This window comes from Pan paniscus, chromosome 15, assembly GCF_029289425.2.
Source record: "Pan paniscus chromosome 15, NHGRI_mPanPan1-v2.0_pri, whole genome shotgun sequence".
Classification (NCBI taxonomy): domain Eukaryota; kingdom Metazoa; phylum Chordata; class Mammalia; order Primates; family Hominidae; genus Pan; species Pan paniscus.
Genome location: NC_073264.2, coordinates 92,392,096 through 92,418,951, shown reverse-complemented (window position 1 = coordinate 92,418,951; position 26,856 = coordinate 92,392,096). Strand labels below are relative to the sequence as shown.

Sequence of the window (26,856 nt, the reverse complement as noted above, 5' to 3'; positions counted from 1 at the left end):
CAAAGTGCTAGGATTACAGGCGTGAGCCACCACGCCTGGCCTCTTTTACTTATTTTTACATGTACAATAAGTTATTTTTGACTGTAGTCATCCTCTTGTGCTATCAAATACTAGGTCTTATTGTATCTAACTATATGTTTGTTCCCATTAACCATCCTCACTCCCCTCCCACCCCATTACCCTGCCCGGCCTCTGGTAACCATCCTTCTACTCTCAACCTCCATGAGTTTAGTTGTTTTCATTGTTAGCTCCCTCAAATAAGTAAGGACAGGTGAAGTTTCTCTTTCTGTGCCTGGCTTATTTCACTTAACATAATGAGCTGCAGTTCCATCCATGTTGCAGATGACAGCATCTCATTCTTTTTTATGGCTGAGTAGTTCTCCGTTGTGTATATATGCCACATTTGCTTCATTCATCTGTTGATGGACACTTTGGTTGCTTCCGCATCTTGGCTGTTGTAAATAGCAGAGTCACTGATGTGGGCAGAGCCTTCGGTGGGAGATGCTGGGTGCTGATCACGAGTGACAGCAAGATGGTGTCAGTTGAGACAGCCATTTCAAGCTGCTGAAGTCTTGCTCCTTTTATAGTCACAGAGTCTTCTGGTGAGGACTGATAGTGGAGAGTGTGCTTGTTTATGTCCTTATCTGGTTGGATGAGACTTTATTGATCAGGTAAGACATGCGGTCCCTGTTGGCGAAGTGCCATATTAAATGTAAGATGGAGTCTTTTTCTAAGATGGAGTTACTTATGTCGAAGGTGCTCTATACCCATACCCAGCCCTTTGCAGACTAGGTCCTCTCTACAGGCTCCCCTCAAGGCACACCCAGCCCCCTGATCATACTTCATCAAGCCCAGGCATACCCACAACTTTAATTACCACCTATTCCCAGAAGGCCCAAACTTGTATCTCCAGTCCCCACCTCTCCTCCAAAACCCCAGATCTGGATTTCCAACTTGCACGTCCCAAACGCACCTCAAATTCAACATGCCCAACACAGCTCACCATCCTCCCCTCCAAATCGAGGCCTCTTTGTATTCCCACCCCCCACACCTGCCCCATACACATCCGGAGGATGCTGGCCTTCCCCTCACTCTCCCCCGTGTCCTGTTACTCCATCAGCTGCTTTCAACGCTAAGACCCTGCTCACCTCCACAGCCAATCCCAAGCCACAGCCCCCTTCAGCAGTACCATGGGATCCTGTGGCTAAGACAGCACCCTGGATCACGCCCCCTCCTGAGTTCCAGGGCCCCACCCTCTGCGCTGGTGTGGTGTGTGACCTGGTGGCTGGGAAATACCCAAGTTGCAGCTGGATATGCTTTTTTTTCCTTCTGAGACAGGGTCTTACGCTGTTCCTCAGGCTGGAGTACAGTAGTATGACTACGGCTCACTGCAACCTCAAGTGATCCTCCTGCCTCAGCCTCCTGAGTAGCTGGGACTACAGGCGCATGCCACCACACCTGGCTAATTTTTTATTTTTTGTAGAGGCGGGGTCTTGCTACATTGCCCAGGCTGGTCTCAAACTCCTGACCTCAAGTGATCCCTCGACCTTGGCCTCCCAAAGTGTCAGGATTACAGGTGTGAGCCACCACACCTGGCCAGAGTTTGACTCTTTATCATCAGTAACAATTTATAAATAATAAAACGTACAATAACAATTATTGTAAAATCCATACAACCAATTGATTCTTGCAGAAAGCTCATTGATTTTTTTGCTGGTGTATTTGTAGCCAACCTAGGCTTGCAACTGACAAATGAGCATAGCTTCAACACAAATGTGGTTGATAATTTCTTTCACGTTAACATGTAAGATGAAAGGGAAACAAGTCAAAGATGTATGTCAGAACTTCACTGAAAACATGAGTAACTTTGTTTAATCAAGTGGTAGTTTCTGAATGCTGAACAAATATTTCCTCAATTTTTTGTACTATTCCTATTATAATGGCTACAGATGCAACACACTTTTTTAAAAATTGAGATATAATTTACATACCATAATATTGACCCAAGGCATCTTCTCTATTATTCTTAAGTCTAGAGACACTAGACAATGAAAAAAAACATAAATCAAGCCCAGGTTTATAACATTTACCAATTTCTGTGGTATAAGTACTCTCACCATGGCCAACGTCAAGCTGCCAGCACTGAACACATCACTTAACACGGAACTGATCTCAATCTTTGAGATTAAAAAATCTCAGGTTTTTTTATTTATTTTTTTGAGATGGAGTCTCACTCATCGCCCAGGCTGGAGTACAGTGGCACGATCTCGGCTCACTGCAACCTCCGCCTCCTGGGTTCAAGCAATTCTCTGCCTCAGCCTCCTGAATAGCTGGGATTACAGGCGCCCACCACTACGCCGGGCTAATTTTTCTATTTTTAGTAGAGACGGGGTTTCACCATCTTGGCCAGGCTGGTCTTGAACTCCTGACCTCATGATCCACCCGCCCCGGCCTCCCAAAGTGCCGAGACTGTACAGTTGTGAGCCACTGTGCCTGGCCTCAATTTTTTAAAAATCGAGATATAATTTATATATCATAATATTCACCCAAGACATCTTCTCTATCATTCTTAACAGGTATACATGACAGCCTTCAGAATAAAGACTAGACCCCCTCCAGTGAAGTCCAGAAACTTATATACTACCTCGAGGTTACAGACAGAATGGGGGCTTGGGTCCTGGCAGAACAGGTTATGGGAGAGGGAGAAGAATTCTATTGAGGGATTATAAATGATTACTAGGGAGAACGATTGGATGGGGAACAGAAACTTGTAAAATTCTTTGGAATTTATATGATCCTTGGAAACAGTCACTGTCTTGAAAAAGGGTCTGTTCAGATGTGGTTACATTCTGGGTCTCCTTTGCTGTAAAGGGTAATGAGATAACAGGGGGACGAACAAGAACAACTGTTCTCCTTGGTGATTCAGTCCTTTCTTTTTGTAGAAGGGGGAAAGTTTCTTCCAGTTTATTGATCTCTAAGGGTGTTGAATTCAAAATACTCACTATACCAGGGAGCTATACTTTGGGGTGAAATATTTTGGGATTTCCTTCACCAGAAAGAGATGTACCTCATGGTATAATATCACCACCATACAAATACAATAGGTGTAACCTGAAAGCATGGGTAAAAGTAAAATAATTAGGAAGTGGGGAGTCTTGAGTGTTACCTTTGCTTTTCATGTAAGTTACTTGATGGTAGGTTTACATAAGTTAATTGTTAATAATGGCTGTGCTGAACAACTGGCTTGCAAAATTCCTGGAAATTCACAGATGTGCTTTCACACGCCAGCACAGGTCGGCTTGGCACAGGGAGCACCACCTCTTAGGGATGGGCTGCAGGGGAAGAGTCTGAATGATTAAGCAGAAATAACCAAAGGTGAAGAAGGAACGAGAAGAGAAGAGAAGCTAGGTAGGGGCTTTGCGGAGCTGACCGTCCTAAGGTGCACGCAGCTATGCCAGCCTCTGGCTGTCTCCTGGGCCATTTCCCTCTCATTTCTGCCCTCCCAGCCCCATGAAAGGCCTCAGAGAGAGGGGTACCAGGTGTGCAGGATGGTCACAGGGATCCGATTCCAAAGGTCTGCTGAGGCAGGCCCAGTGGCAGGCTCAGAGCAGAACAACCCAGCCGCCTCAGACTCAGCTGCCCCCAAACTCACCCTGGAAGAGCCTAGGTTTGAGAGACGTGGTTTTCCCGCACAAGGCACAGAGAATGGCCACTCGGGCTTGTCTGGAGGCTGGGAAACTCTGTCCCGGCTTCTCTCTCACCTTCCACCCTCCCTCCTTGCCCTTCTCCAGAGACAACAGAAAGAGTCCGCCAGGGGAATGACAGACCCCAGGCCCGGGGGCAAGCCCGTCACCTCTCCATCCGTATGGGGTACAATGGTCTCCACCGGGCAGAGTCCATAGCCCGAAGTCAAGCGCAGAAATGTCCCCTCTCCAAGCTCCGGCCTTTTGGCCCAGCCCCACGAAGTTGGGTTCATCGTGTCACATCTGAGCGCAGAGGCAGAACCAGCTACCTGCTCCCCATCTCCCCTCCCACAAAGAGACCACAAATAGATAGGGGCAGGGATCCAGCCCGCCCGGCCGCAGGGAGGGAAACCTGGGCCCCTCGAGCCCCGGGGGGAGGGAGGTGCCCTAGGAGCTGTCCTGGGAGCCGCACCCTCCCCAGGCCGGTGGGGGGTGCAGGTGCCCTGGTGTCCGGCGGGGCCTGGACTCTGTCCCCGTGGCGGGGTGGGCGGCGGAGCCTCCGCCTCCCGCCCGAGGACCCCGCACGGCGAGCTCCGCGCCGGTCCCGCCACGCCCCGCAGGCGCCGTCCCCGCGGCCACTCCCTCCCGCGGGCCCAGCCGAACCGCGGCCGCGCTTCCTGCACCCGGGACCCGACAGAGGTGAGTGCGCCGGGCGGCCGGGGCGAGGGTTGACGGCGGCGCCAGCGCGGGGACGCACCCGGGAACGGCTGACCTTCAGCGAGGCCGGCTCCCCGCCAGCTACCGGGGCGGAAAATTCAAATCCAATCTGTGGAATAAAGGCCTTCGGGGGAAGTGGAGCAGGAGAAGGACTGGGGTAGGTCTCTGTGCTAGGATAGGATACAAATGGATGGGGCTCTTCGGGCCCAGGGACTTCCCACCCTGAGGGTGTCATGGAGTGGCGTCTGGGGGGACGCCAGGCCAGAGGGGCTCCCTTGCCCAGGGTTCCTGGAGTGGGGGCAGATCTCAAAAGTCCAGCACTGTCCAGACCCAATGAGGACATGACCTTTCACAGGTCAGCTGCAGCTGAGGCACCGAGAGGAACACTACGGGAGGAGTCCAAGGACCCGGGCCCAGGCGGGAGGTCTGGGCTCCGTGGCAACTCTTAAAGCTGGGGAAATGCTATTCCACCCGGGCCCAGAGAGAGGAGAGAGGTGAGAGGAGGAGGGAGGGGCACACTAATATTTACTGAATGCCCGCCTGGTGCCAGGTACTTCTCACACATTATTTAACTGCCTCGTTTTATCCTTCCATCTTCCCTCATTCATTTATTCAGCAAAACGGGCACTCTGCTGGGCTTTGGCCTGAGCTGGAGGGAGCTGGTCACTGCCCATGTAATTCACACTCTACATGGGAGACAGACTGTAATTCAGAGCGACCGCACGCTACATGGGAGACAGACTATAATTCAGAGTGACCGATGGGAGGTCTGCACTGCTTCTCCTTCTTGCCCAAGATGATCAAAATCAAACTAAGTGGCCCCCAGCAATACACTCCTGGGCCAATGAGCCCCCACCATCAACATTCAAGGGCCCCTTCTGTATCCACAGCATCACACAAACCAGTCACTGAGAGAAGTCCTAGGATACCTCTTAGTCACTTTTGGGTTTCAGTTCAGAATCACCTCTTCCAGGAAGGCTTCCCTGACTTCCCGCCCTCCAGACCAGGTGCTTTTTACTTTGGCTCCTGAGGCGTGGCTCCTCCCTGCCCATTATCCTCCAATCATAGCTGTTATCAGAATGTTGTTCTTGCTGTATTCATCCTGGTTTTCCCTTCTAACCAGTTTCCAAAAATCTCAGCCCCCTCAAGTTCCATGTCTAGTATATACATCATGTTTTTATTTGAATATTTTACCTTGGGAGCTGGATTACCGCAGGAGCTCCACTCAAAAAATGGAAACTCGAAACTTATGTCTTACCATCACTATTTTCAGATTCCATCTGTGCTCCTCAATTTCCTGGGCAGAGTTCATCATTTCCAGGCCCCTGTGGTACCAATTCTGTTACCTCCGACTGACCCCTGGGGCTCCTGACTGAGGAGAGAGAGCAGATAGTAACCTGCCTTCTAAAGAAAGTAGCTCCACTTCCAGCTCTCGAAGACTCTCAGCCTCCAAATGCTCTCCCTCTAACCCCAGTTCCTACTCCCCGCCCCGCCCCTCCCCGCTGCCCCATACTGACAGTGTGTGTTGGGGGGTGGAGATTGCAAGGTGGAGGGGGCTGCTGTTGGTGGAAGTCCTGATTAGGGAGTGGAGTCAGGCCCCACCACTAAAGAGGACCTAGACCCAGTGGTCAATTCCAAGGCAAGGGGGAAAATCCCACTCTTGGTTCTATTACATAAATATATTATTTTTTAAAAAGAAATTACAATCTACTTCCAGAAATAGAAAATCAGTACCCCTTGCCACAAAAGGAAGGTAATTAAACAAATAAAAGCGAGGGACTAGGCAGAAGTGTTATTAAACTTTAGCACCTGTGAACATACCTGAGGCCTGCTCTCTAGGCTAAAAAAGGAGATGAGCAAGAATGAGAGTGGTGTTAAAGCACCCACGTGAGGCTTTCTCCTTAGTGTAATAAGACAGATTAAGAAAGGATTGGGACCGGGTGTGGTGGCTCACGCCTGTAATCCCAGCTTTGGGAGTGGATCACTTGAGGTCAGGAGTTTGAGACCAGCCTGGCCAAACACGGTGAAACCCCCGTCTCTACTGAAAATACAAAAGTTAGCCGGGCGTGGTGGTGCACGTCTGTAATCCCAGCTACTCTAGAGGTGAGGCAGGAGAATTGCTTGAACCCGGGAGGCAGAGGTTGTAGTGAGCAGAGATCGCGTCACTGCACTCCAGCCTGGGTGACAGAGCAAAACTCCGTCTCAAAAAAAAAAAAAAAAGGCTCTGACGGGAATAACAAAAATAATCACTGCAGTCAGCACCTGCTGAGTGCAGAGAGCCCAGCAGTGCCTGGAGTGACATAAAACAAACTTTCAGTTAATCTTGTTATCAACTAAAGGGCTACTTCTTCCAGGAAGTCCACCCTGATGTGCCCCTTCACAAGCTAAACCTCTCCTGCTGTAACGCTTGCCATGTTTCATTGCAATGGCATATTGTCTTCCACTCCTGAGTATAAATTTCATAAGAACAACCACTAGAGCCAGGTGCGGTGGCTCACGCCTGTAATCCCAGCACTTTGGGAGGCTGAGGCGGGCGGATCACCTGAGGTCAGGAGTTCAAGACCAGCCTGACCAACATGGTGAAACCCTGTCTCTACTAAAAATACAAAATTAGCTGGGCCTGGTGGCGGGTGCCTGTAATCCAGCTACTTGGGAGGCTGAGGCAGGAGAATTGATTGAACCTGGGAGGCAGAGGTTGCGGTGAGCCAAGATCATGCCATTGCACTCCAGCCTGGGCAACAAGAGCAAAACTCCATCCCAAAAAAAAAAAAAAAAAAAGAACAACCACTAGGTCTATCTTGTTCACCTCACTGTCCTGGCACCGGCTTCACCCTGGCCCCACAGCCTAGAGCACAGGTGTTAAATGAGCTGATGAACAAATAATGAATGAATAATTGAGTGAGCCTCCCTGACTTCCAATTATGCCTTTCTTTCCTTCTCTCTGCCCTCCTCCCTGTCCTTATCCAAACCCTCCATCCTTCAAGGCCCTGCCAGGGGTCCGGCTTCTCCAGAGGCCTTTTTAAACCAACAGATCTACCCTAAGCCCTCTTGCCCCAGAATATTCCATCGCTGGCAATACGCATACCCAGGGCACATTCAGTTCCATGGTCTGGTGTGTTCCCCACACCTCCAGAGGGCAGGGGCTGTGGGTGACACTTAAACCACAGGTGCTCAGGAAACACTGAGGAGTGACTCCACATGGTCCAGCCTCCAAGTACGGAGCTGTGTTGAGTCTCAACAGCTGTATTAGTTTCCTGTTGCTGTGGAACAAATTACCACCAACTAACTTAGTATCTTAAAACAACACACATTCATTATTTTAGAATTCTAGAGGACAGAATAGAGTCTCACGGGGCTAAAACTGAGGTGTTGGCAGGGCCAGCCAGGTCCTTTGTGGAGGACCAGGGGAGACTCCATTTCCTTGCCTTTTTCAGTGTCTCAGGCCTGCCTGCATTTCTTGGCTTGCGGCCCCTCCCATCTTTAAAGCTGACAATGGATGGCGGAGCCCTTCCCTCTCTACATCACTCAAATTTTCTCTTCTGCCTCCTTTTTCCACCCTTGTGATGACATTGGGTCCACTTTGATAACCCAGGATCATCTCCCCATCTCAAAATCTCTATCACATTTGCAAAGTCCATTTAATGTGTAAGGTAACATGTTCACAGGTACCAGGGATTAGAATCCAGTCATCTTTTTTTTTTTTAACAGAGTCTTGCTCTGTTGCCCAGACTGGAGTACAGTGACACAATCTCGGCTCACTGCAACCTCTGCCTCCCGGGTTCAAGCGATTCTCATGCCTCAGCCTCCCAAGTAGCTGGGACTACAGGCATGCACCCCCACGCCCAGCTAATTTTTTTTTTTTTTTTTTTTTTTTTTAGTAGAGACAGGATTTTGCCATGTTGGCCAGGCTGGTCTCAAGTGATCCGCGCGTCTCGGCCTCCCAAAGTGCTGGGATTACGGGTGTGAGCCACCGCGTCCAGCCAAGGCCACATTCATCTTTGAGGGCTGTTGTTCTGCCTACCACAGTAGTAGCTGTCCCTTGTAGTCACAGGACACACTGGCTGGTGGAATATTCCTAGTAGCTGACATTTACTGCTCCAGGCACATTACATGACACTCCATGAGTTAGGTGCCATCATTGTCATTTTACAGATAAGGAACAGAGGTTAAATAACTTGGCATGTGGCAGAGCTGGGATTTGAACCTAGGCAGTGGGGCTCCAGGGTGCACCTTCCTGGCCTCTTGGCTACACTGCCTCTCTGGCACCATTGTTGCCCTCAAGATGCCTGGAACAGGCCAAGAAGATCTGAAGCCCAGCTCAGGAGGAGAATTTTCTCCAAGGTTTTCTAGGTAAGGCCCCTGTCTAGGCTACAAATTCTCTGCCAGTGGTCTCTCATTTCAGCCCTTTCTCACCCTCCCACACCATCCACACTCTATTATAGGCACCTAAGCCGTGATCCAAGAGGGCTGGAGGGAGAACTGCCAATGGTTTTCTTCAGGGGTCCCAGGCAGTTAAGGCTGGAAAAGTTGCTGTGTGCCAAATACCACTCACATCCATCCCTGTCCTCCCCCAGCACCCACATACCAAGTCACGTGAGCCCCACAGGAGGCAAATCTTATGTAGCAAATCAAAGAAAAGTAATCACCATTTACCCAGCTCACTGCCACAAAGAAGCCTGCACCCTTAAATGAGATTGGAACACATACGCCTTCCATGGGCATCGGGGGAAGAAGGGATGGCTTAACATTTATTAATTGAGCATTACTAGGGTCAGGCACAGTTCTAAGCGTTTTATACTTACTAACTCAGTTAATACAACAACCCTGTGCAGTACTGTTTTGTTGTTGTTGTTGTTGTTGTTGTTTTGTTTTGTTTTTGTTTTTGAGACGGAGTCTTGCTCTGTTGCCCAGGCTGGAGTGCAGTGGCAGGATCTCGGCTCACTGCAACCTCCACCTCCTGGGTTCAGCGATTGTCCTGCCTCAGCCTCCCGAGTAGCTGAGATTACAAGCGGGCACCACCATGCCTGGCTAAGTTTTGTATTTTTAGTAGAGACAGGGTTTCACCATGTTGGCCAGGCTGGTCTTGAACTCCTGGCCTCAAGTGATCTGCCCGCCTCAGCCTCCCAATGTGCTGGGATTACAAGCATGAGCCATCGTGCCTGGCCCAGTACTTATTATTATTATACTCAGTACTTATTATTATAATAATACTCAGTATTATTCCCATTTTACATATCAGGAAACTAAGGCACAGAGAGAACGTCACTTGTTTATGGTCACATAACCAGTAAGTGGAGGAGCCAGGATTGGGGCTGTTCTCCCTAAGCAGGGAACCAAGGCAGAGGCTGACCAGAGCTGAATAGCCCCAGCCTGGGCCATGCTACTTCCGTCAACAAAGCCCCCTCTTGTGCCTTCACAGCATAACCTGTTGTTTTTGGACCTGGCAAGGCTGGTTTCCTGGTTTCTATGTCAACCACACTTCCATTTAATTAATTTATTTCCATTCCTTTTTTCTTCTTCTTCTTTTTTAAATAGAGACAGATTCTTGCTATGGCTATGGCTACAGTCTTGCCCAAGCTCTTCTTGAAGCCCTGGCCTCAAGTGATCCTCCCACCTCAACCTCCCAAGGTGCTGAGATTACAGGCATGAGCCATCACGCCCAGCCTTCAACCAGATTTCTTGACAGCACCTTTATATGTGATTCTTACACCAATCTTCATTGTTAACCCCATTTTAAAGAAGCAGAAACCAAGGCCCAGGGAGGCTACATAACTTGCCAGAGCTCTCAGAGCCAAAAAGCAACAGATGTGGAATTCAAACCCGGGCATTCAGATGCCCAAGTCCCCTGCACTCCCACTCTCCCAAACTGCCTCAGCCTGAGCAAGCCCAACCTGAAGCCTTCCTCCTGGAGTCCAAAGTCCAGCCAGGAATGTGACAGGGGCTCCCCAGCCCTCCAGATGTGTGTGCTCACACTTTGTCTGGACTTGTTCCTCCTTGGCCTTCGAACGTTCTGCCCTCAGATGTCCCCATTAGTCACAGTCTGTCTGACAGCCCTCGGATTAGCTGGATGGGAGCAGACGCAACTTTGTGGTGGTCATCAGGTTGTCCCATTCATCAGCTCAGGCCTGAGCCTGCTGGAGTGTGGTCATTGCCAGAAACAATAACTCTTAGGAAAGAAAACCAGCCTCTTTCTGCCTGAAACTGTCCTGAGAGGTGCTTGACTCAGCATCGGCAATTATTTCCCAGAAGGAAAGTTACCGACCTGATTCGGCAGCCGCGTGCTCCGCTCTAGAAAGCTCATGGTGACGGGAAGCACAGGACAGGGGTGGATCAGCAAGAGAAGGCTTGGCCCTGAGCAGAGACTGAGATGAGCTGGCGCTAGAACCGAGGGAGGAAGTAGGGACTCATTCTGTTGTTTAGGGGATAAAGAGAGATTTCCGCTAAGGCTAGCCAGCTGTGCTAATTGGAAGAACGAAGTGGAAAAACAGTGATTTTCAAAAGTAGATCATCTGTGCACATTCTGAAATATATGCACATTTTTCCATTAGTATGAGTTTGCAGTGAGGGTGTATCTGATGCATCCGTTTCTGTATCAGTCAGACTCAGCAGGAAGCAGATGGCACCCTCAAGCAGGGTAACTGATGAGAGTTTAACACAAAGGTGTGGACAGGGCTAAGGGATGGTGCCACACGGTGGGACGGGCATGCCTCAGGAGCTGTTACTAGCCCTAGGCTTGCAGGAAGAAGGGAGAGACAAGTGCAGGACAGGGACTCCAACAGGAACTGAGCTGACATCTTCAGCCGAGGGAGGCAGCCAACCTGAAGTGACCCTGGCAGAGTGGATAAATATTCCTGGGTCTTCACTCTCCTCCCATCCTCTGATCTCCAGTTAGTGCTTCCTATCACCCAAATCTAACAGACGCTGGAAGGCAGGGTGCCGGGTGACATCATCCTTAGAGTAGGGGGATGGAGACTGGATCTGGATAGGTGGATAGAAAGTACGCAGCACATTGCTGGTGCAGGAGCCTCTTTCACACATTCCTTTGGCTGCCATTTTCTGGACACCTGCAGTGTGTCACTCTGGGTTTGACACTGGGGAAATGCAGTGAATGAGCTGTCCTCAGGCTCTGTGTAGAGATTCTGCCTTTACAGATGCCAAGATAAAAAGAAAATCCCACAAGTGACTGGAAAAGAAGAAATGGATGCAAACATCACTGGTACTGGGGGTGGTGAATTTCAGACCATGTCTCTGGAGCCCAGCCCAATGTGGGAGATAATTTCTGTGGGCGAGACAGATAGTTATTAGTGCAGCATTTCCAATCAGCATTTCAAAAGCGTAGGTCATAATTTACATTCTCTAGGCTCAGGAAGGTTCTGGAAGACAATATGTGCTTAATTTACCATTAGTGAGCTGTTTTGTTGCTTGTAAAGCTAGGTTTTATTTACAAAACAACAAATTCTGCTGTCTCTGCCAAGGACTGGACATCTTGACACCAAGAAACATAGCAAAATCCAGTCAAAAGTGACTTTGCAAGCAGTATGATGAATTTCTATATGGTTCTCCAGCTCCAGCATTTTCTTAGGGAAAGCATGGCCAGAAATGCCCAAGTCTGTATTTTGGCAACAGCCCAAGCTTCTCAGACTCCACTGGCCAGCTCCAGATCTTTAAGTAACTATAATAAGAGCCATGCTGTCTGTCTCTAAAAAGTGAAGCATGAATCAAAAGTGAGTTTGTTTTAATTTAACAGCATTGAGACTGTGAAAGGCACTGGATATGTTTAGGCACCTGTAAACGGAGAATGTGGGGTGAAAAAAGAGAGGCATAGCTGGGTGCGATGGCTCACGCCTGTAATCCCAGCACTTTGGGAGGCTGAAGCAGGCAGATCACTTGAGGCCAGGAGTTTGAGACCAGCCTGGCCAACACGGTAAAACCCCATCTCTACTAAAAATACTAAAAATTAGCTGGGTGTGGTGGCACACGTCTGTAATCCCAGCTACTTAGGAGGCTGAGGCATGAACATTGCTTGAACCCAGGAGGCCGAGATTGTAGTGAGCCGAGATCATGCCACTGCACTCCAGCCTGGGTGACAGAGGGAGACTCTGTCTCAACAAAAGAAAAGAAAAAGAGAGGCAGGAGACAGGGCCACCAAGTACTGGCACACTGTGCCAAATCCAGGGACCACCAACTGATAGATTGCAGCATGCACGGCACCCTTGAGGTTGTGCAGTGTGGTAGCCCTGGCAGGATTCATTCTGTAATACATTTTCTACAGGGCATGCTCTGTACTCCTGATAGTCAGAGTCCTCGATCTGGCAACTGACAATGAGCTTTAAAACAGCCCACCTCTTTCCTAGAGAGATAAGACGAGGCAGAACAGAATCATTGGAAGAAACAGCTTCAGAGTCAGAACTCCTGTCAAGTCCTGGCTCAGTCACTTGGGAATTGAGTGGCCTCAGGCAATTTATGAAACCTCAGTTTCCTGATCTGTGAAATGGAGAGAATAAAACTACTTGTTTTGGAGATGAAAAGAGATCATGCACAGGCACTAAGGACACAGGAAGCATTTACAAGATAAGAGCGATTGAGCCTGCAGTGAGCCACCACTGTACTCCACTGTACTCTGGGGGACAATAAAGTGAGACCCTGTTTCAAAAATAAATAAATAAATAAATAATAAATGATAAGAGCTGCAAATAAGAGGATATTTGGAATGTCCAATGACAGTGATAATAACAGCTAACATCTATTGAACCCTCATGTGTGCTGGGCATTGAGCTAAGGGCTTTACTTGGTTTAACTCATGTAATCATCTTAGCCCTCATTTGAAGATGTGTCTCCATTTCACAGATGGAAACAGGCACAGAGAGGTTAAAAGTCTTGTCCAGGGTCACCCTACTAGTGCGTAGTACAACTGGGATTCAAATGCTGACACTGGCTTTCAACGCCAAACTCTTCACAACTACATTCAGTTTGGCAACTTTTAGAAAGCAGATGTGAATTTTTATGGCATAGTCAACCCAGAAAATTCCACGTGTGAGGACTTTCTAAGGAGGAATTTCAAAATGAAGACCAGCAGAGGAGGCTTATCCAGCCTCTTAGCCTGCTGGGATGTTGCTGGGGTAGTGCCCAGTGAGAAAAGCAAATCCTCCCGCCTCCACACTCCCTGTGCCTCTCTCTGCCTCCTCCTGCTCCCCGGCCTTCCCCCGCTAGGGCACCTTCTGCCCTCTTACCCACTGTCCATCCTTCCGGAGATTCACCTAGAGGCTGTCACACCGTGTGGAGCACTGAGCCACCTAGAGGGGTTAGCAGAAGGTGACATGTTTGCTCTCTTTCTCCTTCTACCTCCCCTGCCTGCAGTTCCAATCACCCTTCATCCCTAACCTGCAACCATCTGTCCTGACAACCGCCCAACCTTCTGCAGACTCTTGCCGTGACAGTTCCAGACATTCATTTCACAAATAGGAATGGGGGCACCCTGCTTTGAGCAGGATAACTGGGCTGAGAGCAAGGGCCCTGTAGAGAGACAGCTGTGTGCCAGCGACCCCAGCGGCAGTGCAATGCTGGGAAAGGGGCTAAGGGCACATAGCGGGGTTCAGCACACATTACCTGGGGCAACCAAGAATGCTCCCTAGGGGAAGTGACTTGGGGTCTTAAGATGGGGGCAGGAGTTCAGGAGGTGGGAAACAGGAGGTCTATAGAGTGGGGAGGGCCACAGGAGCCAAGGTATGCAATTGTGAAAGAGCAGAAGGAAACAGCCAAGGGTGGCTTGGGACAGGATGTAGGTAGGAGAAGGGCTTCTGTACCAAACTGCCTGGATTTGAATCCCGAGGCCTCTACATACCACCTGTGTGACCTTGGGCAAGTTGTTTGCCCTCTCTGTGCCTCATTCCCCCATGTATAAGATGGGAATAACAATACTGTCTACATCATAGAGCCCTGAACATCAAATGAGTTAAGGTAATTAAGTACTTAACAACAGTGCCCGGCACACAGCTGTGCTCAATAGATGCGGGCTGGGACTATTATTACTATTATCTGTGAGCATGTGGGGCAGAGGGGCCCAAGGCCTCCTTGAATTATCAAGAAGGTCCGTAGGAGGGTCCTCTAAGCCATCCCTGCGGCAGACAGGCTCCGGCTCTGAGGAGCACCGGGCAGGGACCCAGGAGGCTGCAAACCTAAGTGCAGATCCCCAGGCTGGGCTGGACAGGCTGAGGTCAGGGCAGGTGCAGAGAGGCCCAGAGCTGCAACACCGCACTTCATTTATTGCGTGGCTACTGATTTGCCCGTGCTGGGCACACGGACGTGGTAAAGGACAGAAGGGCTACTCCTGGACTGTTCTCTGGGCTTCTCACCCTGCGGTTGTGGTGAGAGGCTGCTGACAGCCAGGGCACCCGGGAGTGGACGTGGCTGGAGAAGGACCCTTGTCCTTTTACAGCTAGGCCCACTCTGAGCCCCACGCAGTGTTCTAGAGCCTGTCCCCCAGGGCAGGATGGTAGCGGGGGCAGGGGTCCCTGAGCCATTGCGGCCCTTCCCGGCAGGCGCCAAGCCTAGGGGCTGTGGTCAGCGTGAAAGGCAGGGCATGGACCCTCACTCAGGGCTGCGTGTGCCCGATGTTCGGGGGGTGGGGGCGTGGAATCGGAGCACAACTTGGCCCTGCGTTCCCAGGAAGGGACCCGAAGACCTCCCCAGGCCACCCCGCCATCTGCGTGCGCGCTGGCAAGAGGAGGGGCGCGGGGTAATGGTGGCCGGCGCCACAGCCCCGCGCCGCGCAGGTAGGTGTCCCCGCGAGCCAACCCCTTTCTCTCGCCTCGCCTGTGGGTCCCCGGCGCGCCGGACCCCGGAAACCGCGCGCGGGCCAAGGCCGGGTCTCGGCACCTCCCCCGGAGCGGCCCCGCGAGCGCGCGGGAACCGGGCGGGCCAGTGCGGGTGCAGGCGCGTTTGCGTGCGAGGCGGGGGCGCGTCCCAAGCGAGGCCGCCGGGGCGTGGCGGGGGCGGGAGACGCGGCAGCGGCCGGGACCGCGGGTGTCTGTCCGCGAGCGCCGGCGCGGCCCGGTCCCTCTCCCGGGCGGGGCGTCTCCGCCTGCGGTCGCCGCCCGGGTTAGCAGCCACCCCCTCGGCTGGCTCCGCGGCCACCTGGTAATTACTCCCGCCCCCCAAAAAAGTGCGAGACACCGCGAGCCCTTCATTTCCCAGAGCCCGGCCGCACCGGCCATTCCGAGTCCGTTTGGGCCTTTACATCCCCCAGATCTGCGCGGCCCCTCAGGGCAGCCCTGAGATCCCGACAGCTCCCCCTGCCACCGATGAGGGGAGAGCTGGCTCACTGCTCGGTGGGCTGGGGCAGCGCCAGATGGGGTCCCAGGTTGCAGGCCCCCCACCCCCCAACTACTCCGCCAAGCAAATGGCCCAACGGAGGCAGCAGGGTCCAGGTGGTCCTCTGGGTGGTCCCCCAGCTGGAGAACAGGGGCTGCGGTGGCGAGAGGGCACAGGCAGGGGAGAGAGCCCTGCCTTGGAGCCAGAGGCTGTGTAGCTGTGCGCAGGTCACTTGCTGCGGCTGGGCCTCTGTAAAACTGAGATGAAAATGTTAGCCATTGTCACCTCACTGAGGTGTGAGGCTGGTTTGAGAGTCTGCAAATCTGAGATGCTATAGTTACGTTTGGCTTTACTCCCTCTGCCCCTACCTGCACACACAGGATCGCTTCCAAAAGGAGGGAGGGAAACAAATTCCTGAGCTCAACAGTGGAAGTGGGGCTGGACAGTGAGGATGCTGTGGACTGTGGGCTTTTCACTTGCCAGCCCAGTTCCAGAACCAGATAGTCTAAGTCCAATCCCAGCTCTTCCATATTTTAGAGCTATTACCTTGGGCAAGTCGCTTTTTTTTATTTTTATTTTTTTTTTTATTTTTGAGATGGAGTCTTGCTTTGTCACCCAGGCTGGAGTGCAGTGGTGCAATCTTGGCTCATTGCAACCTTGACCTCCTGGGTTCAAGCGATTCCCCTGCCTCAGCCTCCCAAGTAACTGGGACTACAGGCACCCACCGCCATGCCTGGCTAATTTTTGTATTTTTAGTAGAGACGGGGTTTCACCATGTTGGTCAGGCTGGTCTCGAACTCCTGACCTCAAGTGATCCGCCTGCCTCGGCCTCCCAAAGTGCTGGGATTACAGGCGTGAGCCACCACGCCCAGCCCATGTTGTCTCTTTCTAAGCCTCTGAGTTTTCTGTGAAATGGGCAACATAGTAGGGCGGTTATGGGATTGCACAGGTGAAATCCGACCTTGAAAGCCTTGCAATGTCCTCTGAATGTCAGCTCCGCCCACTCTTATTATTACTGTCATACCACACGCTTCTGGGTAAGGTGCACACTGTCAGAAGAGAAGACTCAGCTAACAGGAAACAAAGTGGAAAACAGGTTCAAGGCAGCAAATGTAAAGTGTGAAGGTGTCCAGAGGTTGGTGGACTTCAGTGGGTGGACCCAAAGGGGGGCTGGTGACTGAAGACCCCGGAGGGAAGGAGGAGCACTTGGCACCAGCCACGATGAGGATGATGATGATGGTGGTAGAGGAATGAGCTTTAGCATCAGAATTCCTGTTTCATCTTTCCTAGCTGGTTGGCCTCAAACAAGATATTTTAACTTTCTGAGTCTTACTATCTCATAGGGAGAGTGGAGATGATAATACCTACACCTCAAGGAATTGTTATAAAAATTGAAATCAAATAATTATATGAATGAATCCAGCACATGATAGGCCCTAAAGTGATTTGGGGAGACAAATAATTTATGTTCCTGTTATCTATTGCTGCATAACAAACCACATTTAAAGGTATTAACTTAGACCGGGCGCAGTGGCTCACGCCTATAATCCCAGCACTTTGGGAGGCTGAGGCGGGCAGATCACGAGGTCAGGAGATCGAGACCATCCTGGCTAACACGATGAAACCCCGTCTCTACTAAAAATACAAAAATTAGCCGGGCGTGGTGGCGGGCGCCTGTAGTCCCAGCTACTCGGGAGGCTGAGGCAGGAGAATGGCGTGAACCCGGGAGGAGGAGCTTGCGGTGAGCAGAGATCGCGCCACTGCACTCCAGCCTGGGTGACAGAGCAAGACTCCATCTCAAAAAAAAAAAAAAAAAAAAAAAGAGTAGCAGCTACATGTTTACACTTCAGTATACCCAACCCAACTTGCAAGTCTTCCTCCTGATTAGTTGGCAGTCTTTCTTGCAGGGCTTGGTGGGGATGGCTCATCTCTGCTCCTTGGAGCATCAGCTGAGATGGCCCTACTAGGGGATCCTCATCCAAGATGACATACTGGTATGCAAGACAAGTCGAACCTGGCTGTCAGCTAGGGGTGCAGCAGGGGCTGCTGGCCAGGGTTTGGTTCCGCTCCATGTGGGCCTGTCAACGAGGCTGCTTGGCTTCCTCACAGCATAGCACTTAGGTTTCAAGAACAATTATTCCCAGACGACAGGAAGTGGGAACTGCCAGTCTCTTCAGGCTTAGCCTCAAAAACCGGTACAGTGTCGCTTCCATGCTATTTCTGTTGGTTAGGCAGTCAGAGGGCCTGCCTAGGTTCAAGGGAGGGAACTTAGACCCCCACCTCTCAACGAGGAAAATCTCAGTTTGCAGCCACCTTGGGTCGGCCACAACTTGAGTCTTCTCTTTTGCATTTTTTTTTTCTGGGTGCCATGGTGATGAATTAATGAATCTTTTGCAAAAGTTGAAGTGTTTCTCCCAGGAGAGGACCTGCAGAGACAGACATGGGCCTTATCACAGTCCATTTTGGTCAGAATCAGTATCTCTGGGCCTGACACAGGGCTAAGGGAGCAAGCATCCTACCCAGTGGCCTCTCTAGCATCATTTTCCCTGGAACCTCTGAGGCTTCAATCCCCAGCTTTGTCAACCCTGGGGACAAACAAGAGGGAGAAGCCAACGAGAGAGCAATTTGGATTCAAGAAAATAGATTTGAGCAGGTGGCCCGGGGTTGAGTGTAATGAGCATATTTGAAGCTCTCAAGTCGCTGGAGAAGTCTGTTTGTTTTTCAAGAGGGCTGCTTCCTGTGTGTTTGGAGTGACTGTTGTCATACATTATTAGGTTATTAATTGATGGGCTGGAGCACTCTGCAGGCAGTGGGGGCAGTAGGCCCCAGGGGTTGCCGTGGCAACCTCCAGGTCTGTGGTCTGTGCTGCGGCTGCAGACAGGAGAGATGCCCCAAGCAGCTCAGACCTTCTCAGACCACAGACTCTCCTGGCTGGAAGTCCCCGGTTCAGCACCAGGAAATGCACTTCCACGTAAGGCCACCCACTCACACCCTGAGAGTCCAAACCAACACTCTTCTTGTTGCCTCATCCTGTATCCTGACTGTTTCCACCAGATTGTTAGTTTCTGACTTCAATTTTAGCCACGCTGGCCTTCCCAGCAGGCTACAGGAAGAAGCAGAATTTAGATTCATTTATTCACCCAAACGTTCGGCATGTTTTTGGTGTGCACGGTGCCTAGCAAAGAACAAAATAGACCCAGCTCCTCCTTCCCCAGGCAGCTTCCTGTGTAAAGGGGAAGATAGGCATTAACCAATAGTCATACATATTTCCATGCATTACACTGGTGAATATTAAAATACAATGATGCACCAGGTGCGGTGGCTCATGCCTATAATCCTAGCACTTTGGGAGGCCAAGGTGGGCAGATGGCTTCAGCTCAGAAATTTGAGACCAGCATAAGCCACATGGTGAGACCTTGTCTCTACTAAAAATACAAAAATCAGCCAGGCATGGTGGCATGCGCCTGTAATCCCAGCTACTTGGGAGGCTGAGGCAGAAGAATCGCTTGAACTCGGGAGGTGGAGGTTGCAGTGAGCCAAGATCGTGCCACTGCACTCCAGCCTGGGCAACAGACGGGAGACTTGTTTCAAAAAAATAAATAAATAAAAATAAAAATAAATAAATACAATGATGAAACCAATCCCTTGCATATACTAAAAATTGTTTTAAAAATACAATGAACTGGGCGTGATGGCCCATACCTGAGTCCCAGCTACTGGGGAGGCTGAGGCGGCAGGATTGCTTGAACCCAGACTTTCGAGGCTGCAGTGAGCTATGATCGCACCATTACACTCCAGCCTGGGTGACAGAACAGGGACCCCATCTCTAAAAATTAATTAATTAATTAAAAATGAAAACAGTGAATTCGGACCTTGAATTGAATACCAGCACTGCTGCTTGCTTGCCAGCTGTGTGACCTTGGTCTTGGATAGCCCTGAGCTTTCAGTGATAAAGCTGGGATGATATTTACCTGGCGGGTTGCTGTGAGGCATCAAGGCAGCCTATGGAAAGCTCAATGCCTTGCATATACTGGGAGCTCAAAGCAGGTGAGCACCCACCCTGCATCCCCTTGCTCAGCACCCGTTTGTCATTTAGAACCTCAGGCCACCTTCTTTCTGTGTGAAGCGTGTGTGAGGAGCCCTTGTCCCAGCTCCCTTGTACCACAGTGATAAAAACACTCAGAGCTCAATTTTTCCTTCCTTCCCTCCCTCCTTTTCTCTTCCTTCTCTCCCTCGTTTTCTCTTCCTTCTTTCCTTCCTTCCTTCCTCCCCTCCCCTCCCTCCCTTCCTCCCTTCCTTCCTTTGGGTCTTTCTCTGTTACCCAGGCTGGACACTACAGCCTCAAACTTTCAGGCTCAAGGGATCCTCCTTCCTTGGCCTCCCAACTAGCTGGGACTACAGGTGTGGGCCACCACAACCAGCTAATATTTTAAATTTTTGTACAGACAAGGTCTCACTTTTTTGCCCAGGCTGGTCTCAAACTCCTGGCTTCAAGCAATCGATCCTCCTGCCTTGGCCTCCCAAAGTGCTAGAATTACAGGTGTGAGCCACCATGCCTGGCCCTTTCCATTATCAAGTATTTATTTAGTCCAAACACTTGTGCAGCATTATAGCAATTGCCATGGGGATACAAGAGATAAAGGTGGTGGTCCTCAGTTCATGTTAGAAGGGCAGAATCAGGCCGGGCGTGGTGGCTCACACCTGTAATCCCAGCACTTTCGGAGTCTGAGGAGGGCAGATCACGAGGTCAGGAGATCAAGACCATCCTGGCTAACACGGTGAAATCCCATCTCTACTGAAAATACAAAAAATTAGCTGGGCATGGTGGCGGGCGCCCGTAGTCCCAGCTGCTCAGGAGGCTGAGGCAGCAGAATGGCGTGAACCCGGGAGGCGGAGCTTGCAGTGAGCTGAGATCGCGCCACTGCACTCCAGCCTGGGCGACAGAGCGAGATTCCATCTCAAAAAAAAAAGAAGGGAAGAATCTCGGGCCCTACCCCAGACCTACTGAACTGAACCAGAAGCTACACTAACAAGATTCCTGGGAGATGTATAACACATGCACACTAACATTCGAGAAGCAGCGCTGTACAGGGTTTTTGTTTTGTTTTGTTTTGCTTGACACATGGTTTCACTCTAGTCGCCCGAGTGTGATCTCGGCTCACTGCAACCTCCGCCTTCTGGGCTCAAGCAATTCCCCAGCCTCAGTCCCCTGAGTAGCTGGGACTACAGGCACATGCCACTGCACCCACCAATTTTTTGTATTTTTTGTAGAGACGAGGTTTCACCATGTTGCCCAGGTTGGTCTCAAACCCCTGAGTTCAAGCAATCCACCCGTCTCAGCCTCCGAAAGTACTGGGATTATAGGCATGAGTCACCTCACCCAGCCAGCACTATACAGGGTTTTAAGTAAGTATCACATGGTGGGTGTGGGAGGCAGAATAATGCCCTCCCTAAAGAGGCCCAGTTCTTAATCCCCAGAACCTGCGACTGCGTTACCTTACGTGGCAAAGGGGGATTAAGGCAGCAGGTGGAATTAAGACTCCTAATCAGCTGACCTTAAAGTAAGGAGTGATCCAGCATTGTCACAAGGAAGGACCCTTTGAAGTGGAAGAGGGAACGTGAGAGTCAGAAGAGGAGATGTGATGTGAGAAGGACTCAGTTGACTGCTGTAGGCTTTGAAGATGGAAGATGCCACAAGCCAAAGTATGCTAGAAGTCTCTAGAAGCTGGAAAGACAAGGAAATGGATTTTAGAGCCTGGAGAAAGAATGCGGCCCTGCAGACTGCAGTTTTGATTTTAGCCAGTAAGATCGATGTCATGCTTTTGACCTCCAAAACTGCAAGATAAGAAATCGATGTTGTTTCAGCCAGGCACGGTGGCTCACGCCTGTAATCTCAGTACTCTGGGAAGCCAAGACAGGTGGATCACTTGAGGCCAGTAGTTCGAGACCAGCCTGGCCAACATGGCAAAACCCCATCGCTACTAAAAATACAAAAATTAGGGCCAGGTGTGGTGGCTCACGCCTGTAATCCCAGCACTTTGGGAGGCCGAGGTGGGCGGATCACCTGAGGTCGAGAGTTCAAGACCAGCCTGACCAACATGGAGAAACCCCATCTCTACTAAAAATACAAAATTAGCCAGGCATAGTGACACATGTCTGTAATCCCAGCTACTCAGGAGGCTGAGGCAGGAGAATAGCTTGAACCCGGGAGGTGGAAGTTGCCGTGAGCCGAGATCACGCCATTGCACTCCAGACAGGGCAACAAGAGCGAATCTCCAAAAAAAAAAAAAAAAAAAAAAAAAGTTAGCCTGGTGTGGTGGCGCATGCCTGTAATCCTAGCTCCTTGGGAGGCTGAGGCAGGAAAATTGCTTGAACCCAGGAGGCGGAGGTTGCAGTGAGTGGAGGTGGTACCACTGCACTCCAGCCTGGGCAACAGGATAATCCCTGCCACACAGAGTTGATATAAGGATTAAACAAAGGATGGGCACAGCACCTGGTGCAAAGCAAATGCTCAGGAAATGGTAAAGGGAGCTCTTGGTACTGAGCCACTCCAGGCTATTTTCTAACCCCTTGAGGGCCAAGCACATGAGAGAGCATGGGCTCTTTTTTCTCTTACTGAGCTAGCATTTCACAAAGACCTGGGCTCAGCCAATTTGAGTAAAACCAAAGAAAGTTTCACCTCTCCTTCATCCCAAAGGCATGGTCCTTACTCCAGGTGCAGTAGGGCACATGTTGCCAGCAGAGGGGCTGGGGCAGCTTGCCGGCCCCTGGCAGGGCTGGAGGCGGGAGGGGACACCGTGCCATTAGTGGTTCCTGCAGGTATAGACGATGATGGTGTAGACGGCCGGTGTGTGCACACCCTGTTAGGACAGGCCACCCCGTAGAGGGCCAGAGGTGTTCTCTCTGGCAGGTTGTGTCCTAGGGGTAAGCCAGGCAGTCACTGCTAAGTCAGTTCTGTGCTCCTAACCCCGCGTCCTCCTATATGACATCAGGGAAAGCCAGCCACACTTCCGCAACTCAGAAGTAGCACGTGTGTCTAAATGTACACTACTGCACCACAACAAGCTGAAGCCTTTGCTCGTAACATAAGGCCTGCAAGAAGCAACTGACGTAGGAAACTTTTTTTTTTTTTTTTTTTTTGAGACAGAGTTTCGCTTTTGTCGCCCAGTCTGGAGTGCAATGGCATGATCTCGGCTCACCGCAACCTCTGCCTCCCAGGTTCAAGTGATTCTCCTGCCTCAGCTTCCCGAGTAGCTAGGATTACAGGCATGCGCCACCACCCCCAGCAAATTTTTGTATTTTTAATAGAGATGGGGTTTCACCATGTTGACCAGGCTGGTCTCCAACTCCTGACCTCAGGTGATCCACCCGCCTCGGCTTCCCAAAGTGCTAGGATTCCAGGCATGAGCCACCGCACCTGGCCGGAAATAGTTTTTAAAAGGCCTGCTATGTGGTAGCATTTGCTTGGAGGGCCCAGGCCCCACTGAAGGGGATTTCCTTAGACCCCCTACCAGCAGAGTGAGGGCAGTGGAGCCAAGGCTCTTGGCATGAATAAGATGGGCATCAGTGTTTTAAACTGTGTTGGTCCCCAGAGCAGGGACCAAGCACAGGGCTCTGGCCACTTCCAGCAGGAAGGACTCGCACCCCCAGTGGCCCCATGCACCGTATCTGTTGGCTTCCTGGCTCTGGCAACGTAGCTTATAATCAGCTTCCAAGGAGTCTGCCTTGGAGGGAGGTGGTTACGCCAAAATGCTGGGCCTTTCCATCCTCCGTGTTATGTGTGTGAGGGAGGGAGTTTAGTAAGTGCTCCTGAGAGCCAGAAGGGCCCCCGGGGCCAGAGCCCTGGGCTTGGTTCCTGCTCTGGGGACCGACACAGTTGAAAACATTGATGCCCGCCCTATCCTTACTGATGCCCAGAGCCTTAGCTCCACTGCCTTCGCTCTGCTGCTCTGCCAAACAGGATCCTACCTGCTTCACCACATCCGTGGCTGCCCACCTTCACTGCACTTTAGAACAGTCCAGGGAGCTTTAGAGCCACTGATGCTGGCACGTCACTTCCAGGAAGCATGATTTAACCAGCCCCGGGTGGGGCCCGGGCATTGGTATTTTTTTTGTAGGCTCCCAGATATGTTCTCATGCACATGGCCAGGGTTGAGCCCCAGTGACCCAGATGTTGGCGGCTTCCCCCGCCCTTGCCTGGATCCCGGTATCCTGTAGGTGCTGAAAGGTGGCTAGAATTAGCCCACCCCCTCCTCCTGTATCCCCCCACCACAGTCCTGAGGGCACCTGCCTCTAGCTCAGGCTTTCACATTCCCAGCGAGGCTGCTCACTGACTCTGGGTTGCATGGAGAGCAGAGGAGGATGCGTGGAGAGAGCCATTCCGCCGCCCTCAGCCTCTGGCTGGCGAGTGGTTCCTCGGCAACCGCCCAGCCTGACACCAGATTGGAGTTCACATGATTCTGCCTCAGCTCGGGAATGGGCAGCCTCCAGCTGGGGATTTTCTAGCCGGAGCTGGGAGGTTCAGGCTGCGGGAAGTCGCTGGAGGGAGAGCTGGGATCGTGGCTGCAAGGGTGCCCAGGCTCCTGCAGAGCCTCTGCAGGAAGCCCAGCTGTTTGAGGTTTGAAGGCAGAGCCTAGCTGGGGCAGGCAGAGTCAGAGAGGACTCGTTTCAGACTCCCCCCTCAGAGGACTCCCTCCATCCTGATTTCAGCAGCTGCCTGCTCCTCACCTGGTTGCAGAGACCACATTGCCTTCCTGGGGCCCTGAGGCTCTAGGAGAAGCTGGAAAGCACAGGTGGGGGTCCATCCAGCTGTTTCCAAACTGCGGGTTGTGACCCATTCATGGGTCAGTAAATCAACTTCATAGCTCATGACCTGCATTTAAAAAATTGAAATAGAATAGAAATGATCAGAGTGCGTGGCAAGAAGTAGGGTAAGTATTGCTTTGGGGAAGTTTGTTGCTTTGTACAGATGTGTGTGTGTGTGTGTGTGTGTGTGTGTGTCTGTGTTCTGGGTCGCGATGTCAGGTGTATTTCTTGCTATTGCTTGTGATCCAAAAAGCTCAAAGGCAGCAAGTTGGTGCCTAGACACATGGGTTCTGGATTCAGATCCACCCCAACTGACTGTGTGAGTTTGAGCCTCCCTGCGTTAGCCTCTCTGGGCTTCAGGTTCTGAGAAATGGCTTAGCAATGCCAGCCCACCTGACTCACAGGGACTTTGTGAGCCCAGATGGGACTGACCTTTGAAACAGTGACAAGGGTTCTAGAAGTGAGATGCTATGGTCCACGTTGTTGCTGGAGTGAGGCGATCTGGGGGGAAAATGGGGACTAAGGAAAAATGCATCCTGATTTTTCCCCTCTCCTCAGAGGGAAAAATAAAGCACTTTCAGAAAATGAAACAGCCTTGCTTAAAGCATGCAGAGGTTTGGCCAACTGAAGGAAAAGGAAGCTGGGCCCTGGGGAAACTCCCCAGCTCTTGTGGGTTTGGGGTTCCGTGAGCAGCCCTGGCACCATGAGTAACTGTCTGTGTGCATGCCGGTGTGTGCCGCACGAAAGGGGGGGCGAGTTAGATCACTATTTATGTGCCAGCTGGAATCCAGCATTTAGGCACCTCCGCCTTCTGACTTGGGACATGCAAGAGACTCCTAGCTTAGTCAGAGAGGCCTTTCCTTCCTGTTGGGAGCTTAATTTCTCTTGGTCATTAAAGTCCTCAGAGACCTCTATGCTGATTTGCATTTGCTAAAGATTTGCTTTCAGGCGTTGAGTCACTCTGTAGTTTTTCTCAATTTCTTAGCTGGGTAATAAAGTGTTATTTTGATTCTTTTCTCCAATGCCTTCCCAAACTACGGACTGGCCACGTGGCTGGTTTTCCTCAGTGGGCGTTGAAAACATGGTTGACCTGCTAAAGTATAGTCCAGGTGAAGGGGGCCAGCCCAGGACCAAGCCTGGTGGCCATTGCTGCAGCATCTGTGAGGACTGGAGCTTGGCTGAGCTGGGGGCTTGAGGGTGATGGTTCTGGGATGATCATGATAGTCAGCACAGCATGAAGGAAAGTATGGACCAGTCCGAGTTCCAGACCTGGCCTGCCGCATCTCAACTGCAGAGACTTCAGCAGGTTGGTTCATCTCTCTGAGCCTCAGTTTCTTTATCTGTAAAGTGGGAGCTGATGAGAGTGGTGTTGAAAGAGAGAACAGACATTCAGAAACTTGCCTGGCAAGTGCAGGGCCCTCGACAGATGTGGCTTAGTTCTTCTCTACATCTACATTTTTCCATTTACGGAATATTTTTGCATCCACTGTGTTCTTTGATTTTTGAGGAGGAAGGTTCCTGTGGAGATGAGGTAGAGGGCAAGTCAGAGTTTCCATCTGGGGGTGCCTGTCCTCAGGGAACAGTAGAAGGGAAGGCACTGGTGAAAAATCAGGACCCTCAGACCAGCTCAGGCAGGCTGAGCAGAGAGGGGACCACGGTGATTCCTCCTCCTCACTTTCCTGTTTCTATTAATGATATCCTCACTGTCCCAGCACCCAGCCTCAACCCCCCACCACTTACCTATCCACTCACTCACCTACTCACCTACTCACCTATCCACCTACCCATAATCCATCTGCCACCCATTCCCTCATCCATCTATCCATCTTCCCCTCACCCGTGCATCCATTTACACATTCACCCATCCACTTATCCACCCACCCACCCACCCACCCTTCCATCAGCTCACCTATCCACCCACCCATACGTCCATCTGTCCACGTATTCACTCATCCCTCTATCCCTCTACCCCTCACCCATGCATCCACTTACACATTCACCCATCCACTTATCCATCCACCCACCCATCTATCCACTCACCTCTCCAGCTGCCCATATATCCATCTGTCCAGCCATCCAGTGTCATCCATCTATCTGGCTACCCCTATCCCTCCATTTACTCATTCACCCTCCCACCTCTCCACCATCCATCCAACAAATAATTTTGGGGAGGTTATAAGGACCAGGCACCAAGAAAAATCTCCAGTTTGCCCCTGGTTGTTCCCCACCTCCCTTGTAATTACTTGCCAGTTCTACAGCTTCACACTGTTTCCTCTCTCGCCCTGCCTACCTCTTATTTAGATCCAGTCACACCAACCTACTTTCAGTTCCGCAGAGCTGC

General features: G+C 51.1%; 1 protein-coding gene and 1 long non-coding RNA gene across 5 annotated transcripts in view; one reads left to right on the top strand and one right to left on the bottom strand.

Moving 5' to 3' along the window:
- Positions 1-4,260: 4,260 nt before the first annotated feature.
- GPR68 (G protein-coupled receptor 68) overlaps positions 4,261-26,856 on the top strand; it is a 32,105-nt gene continuing 9,509 nt past the window's right edge. The window contains exon 1 of one of the 4 annotated variants that reach the window (XM_034938015.3): positions 4,261-4,382. The gene's annotated coding sequence lies outside the window, so the exon portion shown is untranslated. Of the gene's footprint in view, positions 4,383-14,875; positions 15,173-23,918; positions 24,641-26,856 lie in introns of those variants that run through there. The other 3 variants (XM_003832767.5, XM_008958200.5, XM_034938014.3) reach the window with 3 other exon arrangements.
- On the bottom strand, positions 15,457-25,125 carry LOC117975879 (uncharacterized). Its single transcript, XR_004666278.3, has 4 exons — positions 24,948-25,125; positions 24,438-24,582; positions 21,266-21,435; positions 15,457-18,136 (listed from the first exon to the last, which is right to left on the bottom strand). It is a non-coding gene; the product is annotated as an uncharacterized LOC117975879 (long non-coding RNA).